This window comes from Sturnus vulgaris, chromosome 14, assembly GCF_052056855.1.
Source record: "Sturnus vulgaris isolate bStuVul1 chromosome 14, bStuVul1.hap1, whole genome shotgun sequence".
Taxonomy (NCBI): domain Eukaryota; kingdom Metazoa; phylum Chordata; class Aves; order Passeriformes; family Sturnidae; genus Sturnus; species Sturnus vulgaris.
In genome coordinates this window covers 18,377,779-18,389,887 of record NC_142256.1, presented here as the reverse complement: position 1 = coordinate 18,389,887, position 12,109 = coordinate 18,377,779, and the positions used below count along the sequence as shown (strand labels likewise).

General features: G+C 43.1%; 1 protein-coding gene and 1 long non-coding RNA gene across 11 annotated transcripts in view; one reads left to right on the top strand and one right to left on the bottom strand.

Annotated features, from left to right (window-relative positions):
- Positions 1–12,109, top strand: part of MAMLD1 (mastermind like domain containing 1) — a 273,107-nt gene that overhangs the window by 43,684 nt on the left and 217,314 nt on the right. For 2 of the 10 annotated variants that reach the window (XM_088173288.1, XM_088173286.1), the window contains exon 1: positions 5,729–5,866. The exons of the other annotated variants lie outside the window; for them this stretch is intronic. The gene's annotated coding sequence lies outside the window, so the exon portion shown is untranslated. Of the gene's footprint in view, positions 1–5,728; positions 5,867–12,109 lie in introns of those variants that run through there. 10 annotated transcript variants of the gene reach the window in all.
- Positions 2,715–5,588, bottom strand: LOC148222189 (uncharacterized). Its single transcript, XR_015806804.1, has 2 exons — positions 5,380–5,588; positions 2,715–3,531 (listed from the first exon to the last, which is right to left on the bottom strand). It is a non-coding gene; the product is annotated as an uncharacterized LOC148222189 (long non-coding RNA).

Sequence of the window (12,109 nt, the reverse complement as noted above, 5' to 3'; positions counted from 1 at the left end):
GTGCACTTTTGGAAAAAAGTGAGCTTACTTAGCATAATTGGAGAAACACTGCAGCATTCTCTCTCTGACTTCCACACTTGAGGGAGAATCAAATTAAACATTTACATTAAGTTACAGTGTACACACGAATTAGAGCGCTTCAAATCCATTGTTATGCAATTTGTGGAACTACTGAAGTACCCCAAATGCTGCAACTGCCTCAGAAATACAGGTGTGGGCAGTGTCCAACACAATCTCACAGTCTCCAGTGAGAAAAGGCAATTGTCAGAATGACTATTTGAGTACCTCAGAGATCCAGACTTTACAGAGGACCCTGTGTCAGAATCAATACACTGTATTGAGACTTTATTCCTAGATGCTATCTGATGGAAACAATCTGCTCTGATAATATATTTGGTAAAGATGCTTTACAGATAATATGCGATGCTTTTCTGTGCGCGTGTGTGTATAAAAATGTTTGTTGCTAGGGGGTCACAACTTTTACATGTAATTAAGATGCCAGAACTTTGTGGTACAGTGAGCACTCTGTGTAGCTGTAAGCACTTGTAGATCTTTCTTATGGCATTTGGGAACTTAAAAATCCAAGCAATTAATGGAATTGTGAAGGGGATGTCCTGGCAAGCTAAATAAGCTAGATCAATCCCCTCTGATGGGCCCCATTTTAAAAGGTTATACAAAAGAACTGTTTTGTTTAAGCAAATTGCTTTCTACTTGGTGAAAATAATATATAAGTGAGTCCCAGATCAATACTTCTGAGGCTGCAAAAGGAACAAAAAAAACTGTAACCCAACATAAAAGATAGATCAGAAGCTATATTTTAGCAAAAATGTCTCTTAATGTTCTCTGACACTATGAATTCCAAACAATGTGTCAATATTTTGGAATTTGAAAGGAAATAGGGATCCGACCTGACAATCCAGAGCTGGAATTTGATGCTCTGGTCTTTTTGATAAACTGACAGGCAGTGAAAATTGCACATATCTGCAGGGAATCAGGAGAAAAAGAGAAACAGTTTTGTAGAAAGTCTGCTTATGATTCACAAAGACATGCATTTTATCTAAATGGATTGCTTCTGCTGTGTGTGGCAGGTTGCCTTCCTTTTTGAATGGAAGGTCTTGCAGGTTGTAAACTGGTAGGTTTTGCACACATCTACAATGTGTTCTGACTTTTGTTGGTTTAAAATTTCATTTCAATTGCTCTCCCATTCCTGTAAATGAAGCAAACTTGTTAAAATGGGTAATCAAAAAAGAATTATAAACTTTACCCCAAAAGCCTTTTTTCATAAATATATGTTCAAATTTAACAAAATGGGTTTTTAAAACTTTTTTGTCAATAGTTTAAATAACTGAAAAGAATTTTTCATGTTTCATCTTCCTAAGCATTAAGTATTGGATTTATGTAATACTTTTCATCTGAGACTCTTAAACCATGCTGCAAATGCTCAGTCTTAAATATCTTATTCACACAGACAAATACCATTATACCCACAACTGCAGGCTGGTATACTGAAAGACTGCAAGATTGGGTGACCAGCCTGAGATCACGTGGAAACTGGTAATTTATATGGGAACAGAGCCCAGGACTCCTGACTCTCAGGAGTCCTGAGTTCAGGATGGTATTCAACATGGTACGGATATTTTATCACTTCTAAAATACCAGAACCAATTCCTGAATCCTGCATAAAAATGTGCTTAAATGTGCTTTGTGTGAGGGAACAAAAAAGTTGCCTTGTGGGACAGGTTTACTGATCCACTGAATTCAGTGTACTCTCTCTGGGAGCAGCTAATACTTAAAAATGCTTCACCCACTCTGTGGTGGTTTTTTATGGTTAATTCATGCCTGGAATACAGAGATTAACCCTCCTTTCTTAAAATCTCCGTCCCATCCACTCTTATAACTCAGTTTTGTTTTACATATATAAATAAGTCTTGTGCATTTAGGCAGTGTGCATTGGAAGTTGAACTCCTTTGTTTTGCTAGAATCTTTGACCTTTAAAACACTCCTCTTTATAGTTCATTTAAAAATCGAAAATATGCCTGGCTCTACTGCTTTTATAGCCTTTACAGAAGTTACTAAAATTACAACCTAAAAACTGCTTTATGTCATTTTAGCTTTAGTATAAGAGACTAAATACCACTGCTTTTCTTCCTTGGGAAAATGTTACCTTTCTACGTAAGAAAAGTTCTCAGAATTTAGTCACATGTCTCCCTGTGCCCCTGGAGGCATTATTAATATCAAAGAGAACTGTCAACTCTGAAAACCTGCTTTCATAAACTAGAAGAGGGTGGCTAGACAGGCTAGAAAGTTTTGCTTCATGGTTTTATTGGCCATTTCTGAAGTTAAGAGTGCTGTGTCATCTTGAGATGACTGTACAGCAGTGGAGACAGAAACCAGAATGGCAGGGGTGGAGCTGCAAGGAATTGGTGTGGTAGAATATGGAGAGGACAGGGTCCTTAAAGGGCTGCGGTTTATCAGAACTCATCTGCCCAAATATAGTTCAGTCTAACTAAAACTGATCCACACTGCAGTAGATAAAGTGAGTCTGACTATATCAGCTCCTAGAAATTAAGGTCTGGCTTTATGTTTGTGGACCCCCTACATAAATCAAGTGCAGTTGTATCTGAAATAATTCTCTGCCAAGGCTACTACATCTATGTCGCTGTTAGCTATCAGATTAGCTGTTGGAACGGCGAAGGGAACAGTGACACATTCTCTTTTCAAGATAGGAAAAGGACAGTTTATTCGCTTATATACACTAGATCGCTGAACCAGATATAGAATACAGCTCATTGGTCAGAGTGGGCAGCACCTCTTGCACAGATGTTTTCACTATCAACAACACAGTTCTCACAGTACACATTCTGTAAACAGTAGCAGGTGCATATTGTTTAAGATTCTTTCCTTTCTGTTTTCCTCCAAGTTCCTGGGAAAGCTTCTGCTTTCCCAGACCAGTGTATCTGCAAGTCCCCCTTCTTTATTAAAAAAGAAAAAAAAAGAGAAGCGTTTGTAGTCCCATGCAGGGCCCCTTGCAAGGGAGGACAGATATAACTCAAGAGACTTGAAGATACCTCGAGTACTCAGGAAATTTTTGCACCTGCTGCTCTTCCTTGCAAGAGGCCGCAAAATAGTATTTCTAATACAATAGTGAAATCTACCATAAAACTAAAATCTCTTAACTAAAATATCTTACCATATCTAATACATAATGAAGTCTATCTAAAACCTCTCATGAATATCAAAACAGTTCAGACAGGAGCAGGCCAATATTCACCCTCTACTTGTAGAGGAACCATCTGGTAGGCCATCAAAATGTTGATCAGCATTTGAAGGTTGTGCACCAGCCACATCTTGGTTCTGACGTCGCAGGTCAGGGCGGGCACGCCTTGCAGGTCACCAGTGTACCTCGGTATCTGTTGAAACGCAAGCGTACCCACGACCCCAGACGATAAGTTCATGCAGGCCCTCCCACTTGTTCGTGGTCAGGTCACGTATCAGAACCTTTGCCCAAGGCAGGCATGTACCATCTGAAGCCTGTAATGAGGCAAAGTGATTTACAGTAACAGGATTATTTGAATCTTGTAGCACTATAAGGTGATTGATGGTACACAAAACTCCTTCCAACTGGCTGTGTGGTGGTTCACCAGCCAGTCCCCTTCTCTGTCTGTCCAGAACATGCTTTAGAATACCCAAAGTGCATACAACAACAGCTTGACCTGTTGGAGAATGGAGTGCCAAATTTGTGCAAGACTCCCCACATCTGCAAAAACTGCCTCATCTTTTGAAAGACGTAAGCAGGGCCATTGCTGGTTTTCACAGCGGAAGGTATGCCCAGGACCACAAAAGCCATCCTCCAATGGGCAGTCACATCACAAACCTTTTCCCCAGTGTGAACAGATGCCCACATGGCAGAAGAAAAGGTGGTAATAGACACACGCATGTACCTAAATCTGCCAAAAATCAGTGATGTGAGTAACATCAGGATGCCAAAACTGCAGGGCTTTTAGACCTCTAGAGTCTACCCCTGCTGGCAAAAATGCTGCCAATCCAAGATTCGACAATGCCATGAGCCTTGACTGCAATTAAATGAAATCGTCTTCACAGAGTACAGGCATTCAGAAGGAAAAAGTCATGTGATGCCCTGGCTTGTGCAAGCTTGTCAGGCTGAGGTGCTACCCATGCAGGGTTAGCCAACCTATCAGCCTTCCATTAGAAAATCTGGTAAATGTGTGTGGCTCCGTATGTGCAGAATATAATACAGATGAACTCAGGCTTGAATTGTGCAGCACAAGGCCTTCGGCAGCCAAAATGGACAATCTAAGCACTGAGTTATGCCTACAACTGAAACGGAGTCAGAGACCAAATTCAAAGGTAACTGAGAAAACCTTCACAATGCCATGGTGACAGCCTTCAGCCCACGTAGTTGAACAGAACCTGTCTCATGGCCTTCCAACACTTGCCAACCAGACTCATCCTCCGAGGTAACAACGACTTCTCATATTTTGCCTGACTCGTCAGTAAAGACGGCAGGGCCTTGCACTGGCATCTGAGTACTTCTGGGTCTCAATGACAGCTTGACTGTTTTTGCCAGTTGCAACAGCTCATGGCTGGGCTAACGATAAGCAACAGGATGAATAATTCCTGTGGGATCCGCTGCCATAAATTGCAAGCATTGTTGATGGCATTTGATTATCAATCAAACAAACAATTCAAACACCGTGGTTGCCATCTCCTTTAACAGATGTGGTAGAAAGACCCACTCTAAAATGTGCAAAGGATCATTCCACTGACCACTGATACCTGTAGGATGTAAGTCTGGACTGGAGGCAAAAGTCAGTCCCCAAGGTGGATCCAGCTGAGAATCCCCTTTCAAAATATGGCTAAGTGAGGTTAATCATGGTGCATAAACCTGACACAAAGAAGCATGATATATGCAATAAACACAATAAACAGCAGCAAATGCAAAGAAAATATTTGCCTGGAACACAGAAAAGCAGACTCATCAACTTTTCGCAGCTGTGGCTTCTGCTCAGCCTTGCCCTCATTTTTCCCCTGTTTCCGCTGTATCAGGGACAGCTGTAAACACAGGAAAGACGTGGGCCTCCCCCACTCTCTGGGCATCCTCACTGCCACCTTGGGGGCAGCCTCCCTCCAGAAATCGGACCAAGCCCACAAGCATCCACCTGGACACCCTTGTCAACAGCACCCCCAGGCTTTTCCCTGCATCTCACAGTGACCGAACACGGGGGAAGCATCCAGAGATGTCACCAGGGAGAAGCCACCGAACTGTCTCAGTGCGTCTGGGCAGGGATGTCGTCTCTGACTGGCCAGGCAGGACACGGAGCCGGAGGTGGCAGGAGAGTCAGTCCTGCTCACACCTACCCTAGTGAGCGGACCGTCGCTTCAGGATGGGCGGGCTGCGATGCTGTAAACAAAGCAGAAGGCAGCCCCGCCCCTGCTGGGGCAGAGGAGGTTGCCCATGGCCCCACCCTTGCGGGCGGGCCATGCTCAGACGACAGCAGTGACAAAAGAGGGGTTGGTACCACCCCTAGAGCCGCAACAAGCGTCACGGATGGCCCAAGCCCGGCCGATGAGGGGAGGGGTGGCACCACTCTCGCAGTCGCAGCGAGAGAGCCGTACCCAGGCAGCAACGACAAAGGAGGGGCTGGCGGGGATGCCACTGCCACTGGCTCACCGGCATGGGCAGCAGCCAACGCTGTGACCACGGTCTGCAGCGCAACCGCTGCCTGCCTTGCCGCCGCTACCACCATGCAGACTTCTGTTGCATCCGTAGGGAAAAATGGGGCATGCGCAGCCTTTGTGGGCAATGGAGAAGCATTGGGAGTGACTGCCGCAATGACATCAGCAGGTAGCCGGCGCTGCGCAGGGAACCCGAACGCCAGCGGCTGTGGGGAAGGGTTAGCACAGATGGAGGAGGGTGGTTGCCACGGCTGGCGAGGGACAAATCGGTTTAATACAACCTTTTGGCAAGGGACACACAGGCGGGACGCTGTCGCTTGCTGGGCTCATTGGGGTCCCAGGGGAACAAGGGACCGCCACGCGGCTCTTTCGGTCACCAGACCGGAAGGCAGAGCCTTCCTCACCCCGTGCCTCACTATTTCGTGGGGTTCTGCCCATTATATTCTTGTTAATAGTTGCCCACGTTTCAATTACAGGGATGCCTGACACTCTCCCCCTCTGCATCACAGCCCACAGACAGTTCCCAAGCGGTTCCCAAGCTGCAGGGGTAAAAATCACATCTGCGTCTACCAAGAAGCCTCTGAATCTCGTGCATGTTAATAGAGCGCTGTCTCGGTTTGAAAGACAGGTATTTGCTAAGAAAAAGCCAAGAGCCCCTTCCCTGAGATGGAGAGTGCAACCCCCTCCCTTCCAATTATTATAGTTTTGGAATCAGGGTCTGTCAGGAAAAAGATATGGGGATAGGAATAACAGTTCCTTACTAATATATCTAACAAGGCAAACAAAAGAAACAACAACAGCTATTAAAAATTGACAGCAAAACAGAACAGTATAAGTCAGTTCCAGTCCTTTTTGGCCGCAGACTCCCTCTCCCTGCGCTCAGTTACCGGTGCTGTGGGCAGGGCAGGTCCCGTGTAGCTGAAGAGGGCTGGGGTGATGGCAGCGGCGACCCAAGTGTGAGAGGGATGGAGGAGCGACTCCCTTCCTCATGGTGTTGGTCGTGGTGCTCGGCAGAGTGCCCGGAGGTAGTAGGATGAAGTGGGAAGGCAGCAGTGCGATGTTCGGCAACAGGGAACGTGGCTCCCGGTGTTGGGATTGCAGGGCGAGGGTGCTAGGTAGCAGCACCGGCTGTCTTTCTCGGACTCCACAAGCGAGCCAGAGTGCGAGGGCAGGCCCCTGCCCCACCTCTCCTTTCCGGTGTTACCCCTCTCCCCGCCCCTTTCGAGAGAAACTGTTACTAGCTAGGGTGTAGCCACAAATACTTAGCACAACAATGGGGAAAATTCCGCAGAAAGAAAAGGGAAAAATTCAATCCCCAACAAGCACACAGGGCTTCATCTGCGATCGATATTCCCATGCCTGCTACAACATCTCTCCAGGCGGAAAACACAGTGTCCTGATTTTTAAATAGATGGCTCCCTTTCTTTAAAGAGAGCTTTCCCCCCTTAGCAGCTACACCAGGGGTCACGCCGTTCCGAGCTGAGCCAATGGGCTTCTGAGCCATTATGCTCATGTTCCAATAACACTGATCCTCTCAGAGGACAAAAACACAGTACCTCTTTTAATGAGGGAGAAAGCAGTCCAACGTCCTGTGGATCTCCGTCCTGCTGCGTCCAGGGGGTGGAGTCCACGTCTTCCCAGATAGCTCGAACTCTGGCTGATTCTCACGGCGCTGGTTTCGGCTCCAGGCTCTGTGTCCCAATTTTCTGGGTTATCCAGCCCACTCACAGCACGACTCTGGCCAGGATTTATAGCTCGGACCGTAGCCCCGGTTACGACAGATCTCAGAATGATCCGTCCCGGTTTCGGCAGACTTCAAGCCCCGGTAAATTCCCGAATGCGATCTTGGGGGAACCTCCAAGTGTCGCTGTTAGCTATCAGATTAGCTGTTGGAACGGCGAAAGGAACAGCGACACGGTCTCTTTTCATGATAGGAAAAAGACAGTTTATTGTAAAACGAGATTCCCTTATATAAACTAGATCGCTAAACCAGGAATAGAATACCGCTCATTGGTCAGAACGGGCAATACCTCTTGCACAGCTGTTTTCACTGTAAACAACACAGTTCTCAGTGTACACATTCTGTAAACAGTAGCAGGTGCATATTGTTTAAGATTCTTTCCTTTCTGTTTTCCTCCAAGTTCCTGGGAAAGCTTCTGCTTTCCCAGACCAGTGTATCTACACATCTGTGTCACTCTTATATCAGGCAGTAAGCAGAGTATGATTGTTCATGCAGCTGGGAGCCTTTTGCGTATTGGGCTTACTCTGTCTCAAATGTAATGGAGCATAATCTAACCAGCATATTATGTTCTATACAGGCCACTTAGGTGGGAGAATCAATAAGAGAAAACTGAGCCCTTTGTTATTAAACCTTACAACTATTACATCGTGTACTGATGTTTCATTGGAGACAAAATCCACCTAAGTTCATTGCAAGCAAGGGAAAACACCACTACTGCTATTATTAACACTACTACTACGTAGATAAATGAAAGGTTGTTTGGCATGGTATCTTTTCCTTTTGATGTATATTTTCATACTGGGGAATGACTGCCTTTAATTGATTCATTTAGGGCAAAATGTAACCCAGAATATATTAAACATGGTAGGTCCTATTCAAACTGGCAGCACATGTAAATGTTTAGCTCTTAATTGGAGGATAAAGAATTGCTCACTTTCAGTTTTCTTTTTACAGATAGATTTTTTTAAAAAGGATCTGCTGTTTACAGCTATTTGTTTTTCCAATGTGCTTTTAGCTGCGCCCATCTTCTGCCTTGTTTCAGTTTATTTAAGAAAAAATCCTTAATGGATATGCAGAAATTTTTCCCTTGTTACCCAAGCCTGAGTATTCTTACTTCAGTAATTTTCAAGTATTTTTTTGAACTAATTTTTGATGATGATTTGACTCAGAGAATCTGTATTAATTTATTAGATACTAACATGCTTTTGCTTTGATTTGGGCCAATCTGACAAGTGAAAAATTGATGTCTGCCATGTGACAAAATGCTGAATATAAATTCTGTTAGCATTTGCTCCTGAGAGGAAGAGAAAAGGTGAGGGTTGCAGAGGGGAGGGTTAAGAAAGAACGGGGAGTTAGAGGAGACTGGAAAAGGAAGAATGTTAGCTGCTCTTAAAAGCATCAACCCTAAAGGAGAGTGCTAACCAGGGTATTCAGTTGTTAGAAGTCAACAAGTCAGTCAGCTCCCTCTCCAGCTGTAGATTTCATAAAAACACCTGCAGAAGTATACCACAATTTCAAATTGGTAAGTAAATAAAAGCAGTAAAGAGGCACATTTGTGGTGCCATGTTCAGGTACATTGTCAAATCAACCTGATTCTTATATTAACTGCAAAATGTACTGATACTTGACAAAAGAAGATTCTAGAGAAAATTAATCTAAAATTCCCAGCTAACTTCTGAGTGATTGCAGACTTTTGAGGCCTGCAGCACATTCTGCTGTAAAGGCTCTCTCAGTTTTGGTAATCACATAACTGAGAGAGGTGATTTTTCTTTTAATTTTGTCACCTTATTTTGGTGGGAGGCTTTTTCCTCATATAGAGAACTGACATGGCTAGATATTGCTGTTAAAATATTGTACACATTAAGACCTAGTTATTTGAAAGCAGACAAACAAAAGATCTTCTGACGGTTTCTATCCAAAGAAGCTTGTGAAAGGTCAGTCCCTGTCAGAATTCAACATAACAGTACCAAGTGTGAGGATTAGATGTTAGGCTTCACTCCAACACTGTCTCTGTGATTGCCAGCATCTGTTTTGGTTTCCAGACTTGTCCAATGAGATTTGCTAATCTAGTTGTGTGTTTGATTCCATGCTACTAGATCCAGCTCTCTGGAGCATGTTACATCCAATATAGCTCACCCTCAGGGACAGTCTTACTGCCATACTTCCCCAATACAGCCCGTGCTGTATTCTGAAGATTACATGGGGCATATAGATTACATTGAATCAAAACTCATGTGCTGTATTTGCATCAGTCACTATAGACCTCAACTATAAAGTAGAGAACCAGATTCAGACTTCCACAAAATTCTGGCCTATTCAGATCAAAACTGAGATTAAGGCCTTACAGGAATGAAAGGAAGCTTAACAATATTTTAGAGAGCCCACGTTCTGAAATTCTTCTTAGGAGCAATGTTCTGTGGGGTTTGCTCTCCAGTAGTCTCTATCACTGAAGATCAAAATGATGATAGATAGCATTTGGAAACTGGAATTGAAGGCTGACATTTTTTTGTTGGCTTTGTATCTGCTAATAAGTGATGCAGGGAAGTTTAGTGTCTGGAGAATAAGATTGTAGCTTGGTGATTCTTGCTTTTACTATCTGTTCACGTGTGTGTGGATTTGAACTTAGGTAGTTAATGTCCTTAGTGTCATGCTGAAAAAATCAAAATGAGTGTGTATTACTGTACTTGTAGCCAATGATGGTTCCTAAGAATTCAGACTCTTAGTAATAGTGTGTTCCACCATGAAGTTCTCAAAGGAACCATCCAAATTCACATTTTCAGATACTATTAAGGGAAGTGTGATATGAAAATACAGAGGAAGAAACTCTCTCTGATCTTAACTTTTGTACTGTTCTAGCTTTTTTCTTTTTATTTCATCACAACTTATTTTAAGGAGTTGAAAATAAAGATATTTATAGAAGGAGGGATTTAAATTTTGGGCGAGTTCTGTGTGTTATTTTTTTATCAAAATGTCTAAACAGCTGTTTGAAGATATCATAATGCATGTTGTGACCACAGTGTATTATAGTTTGATTTGTATAAGATACACGTTTCTTGTAATGATTTGACATCCTCTTTTTTATTTGAGGTATTTTCATCTTCTCTAACAGCCAGATGTTTGATTTTAGTGGGACAGGAGTAATCTCTTACAGTGCTGACATCTTCAGAAAAGCTTATAGAAGTGTAATTTGTGTTTTCAATTAAAAGTAAAACTTCATTGCTTCCCAACATTTCTGTAAGAGTCAGACAACATACCTGCAACGAAGGTTCTACCTACCTCGTTTCCAGAGCAGCCCAGCTCACTCTAAGCTTGCTCCTGCCCTGAAAACAAGTAGAGCACCTGGACTTGTCACCCTTTGTATCCACATCACTGGCCTCCTACGGAAGCTTTCTAAATAAATCTTTCTCTGAGTACTTAACAGATGACTTTCTTTGCAAGCCTCTGTACAACTGGCCCAGAGCTCTGATCACCGCAGGTCTGCTGACCCTCCTGTGCAGAGGCTGCACAAGGTGGATAAGCTGGTGAAATGAAGGCTTCCTCCCCTCTGGGCTATTCACCTACAAAAAAAGCAAAGTAAAATCTGGTGTGCAGTCACTAGCTGCAGTGCTAACTCTTCCAAATCTGACTTTTTATTCAAACAGTAGAGGGGGGGGGGAAATGACTGGGCTAAATTCAGGTGAGACAGGCCCCTAGAGAACCATGGTGAAACAAAAGTGAGTGAATTGATCTGTGCTGTAGGATAGCAGGGTCTGAAATGGCATGGTAATGGCAGCAGCTGAAGCTCCTATCAATGCAGCATGGGATGCTTTTTGCTCCACTGATGACTGTTGTTCAGTTTCAGAAAATACAGAAAATTCTCTTTCATTATTAAAAACTATCCAGAAGGTGTCTGTATATCAGGTGCAAATGTTTATAAATTGTTGCAACAGTCATTTCTGTAACAGTATTCTCATCCTACCTTACATACACAGAAAGGTCAGGGACTTATTTAACAATTGTATTTCACTTACGGAGGAAATAAAGGAAGCAATGATCTAATCCATTTGATCTTAGTAGTGAAATTTACTCCAGAATGTAAAAAAAACATTTTAGCCAATTTAAGTAATGTCTGTGATTATAGCACATAATGTGGTGTGTTCTGTACTACATAATATGTTATGAATAGCATGCTGAGGGGTTTTTTTTTAGTGTATGTAAATTGCAGAGAAGCACAAAGGATGCATCTCTGAACTGTTTTTGTCTAGCTGATTATAGGTCTAACTGCTACGAGGAGGCTGAAAGAGCTTTGTTGAGAGGCATTGATTGATTAATAAAGAGCGCGGCAGCAACAGACATAACATTGCAGTTATAGATTTTCCATACTTTATCTTCATGGCTTGTAAAGATACAGTGGTGATCAGATGATGAGGTTTCCTTTCAGCTTGCAGCCTGCAGCTTGCATTGCATTCTGCAATGCCACAAAACAGATTTTTGCAGAACACTGAGTAAAAGAAAACTCCCAAGTTTACAGTTAGACATTGTCCTTTTTCCTTCTGATCTCCTTTAGGGAGAGATGCTTCAAACAATAACTTAAAGTAATGGCCCAAATTTAGAAACAAAGTGGGAACTGTATATTCAAACACTTACAGATTCTATTTTTATTAAATTGAAAGTGAGTAGAAACTCACGTGT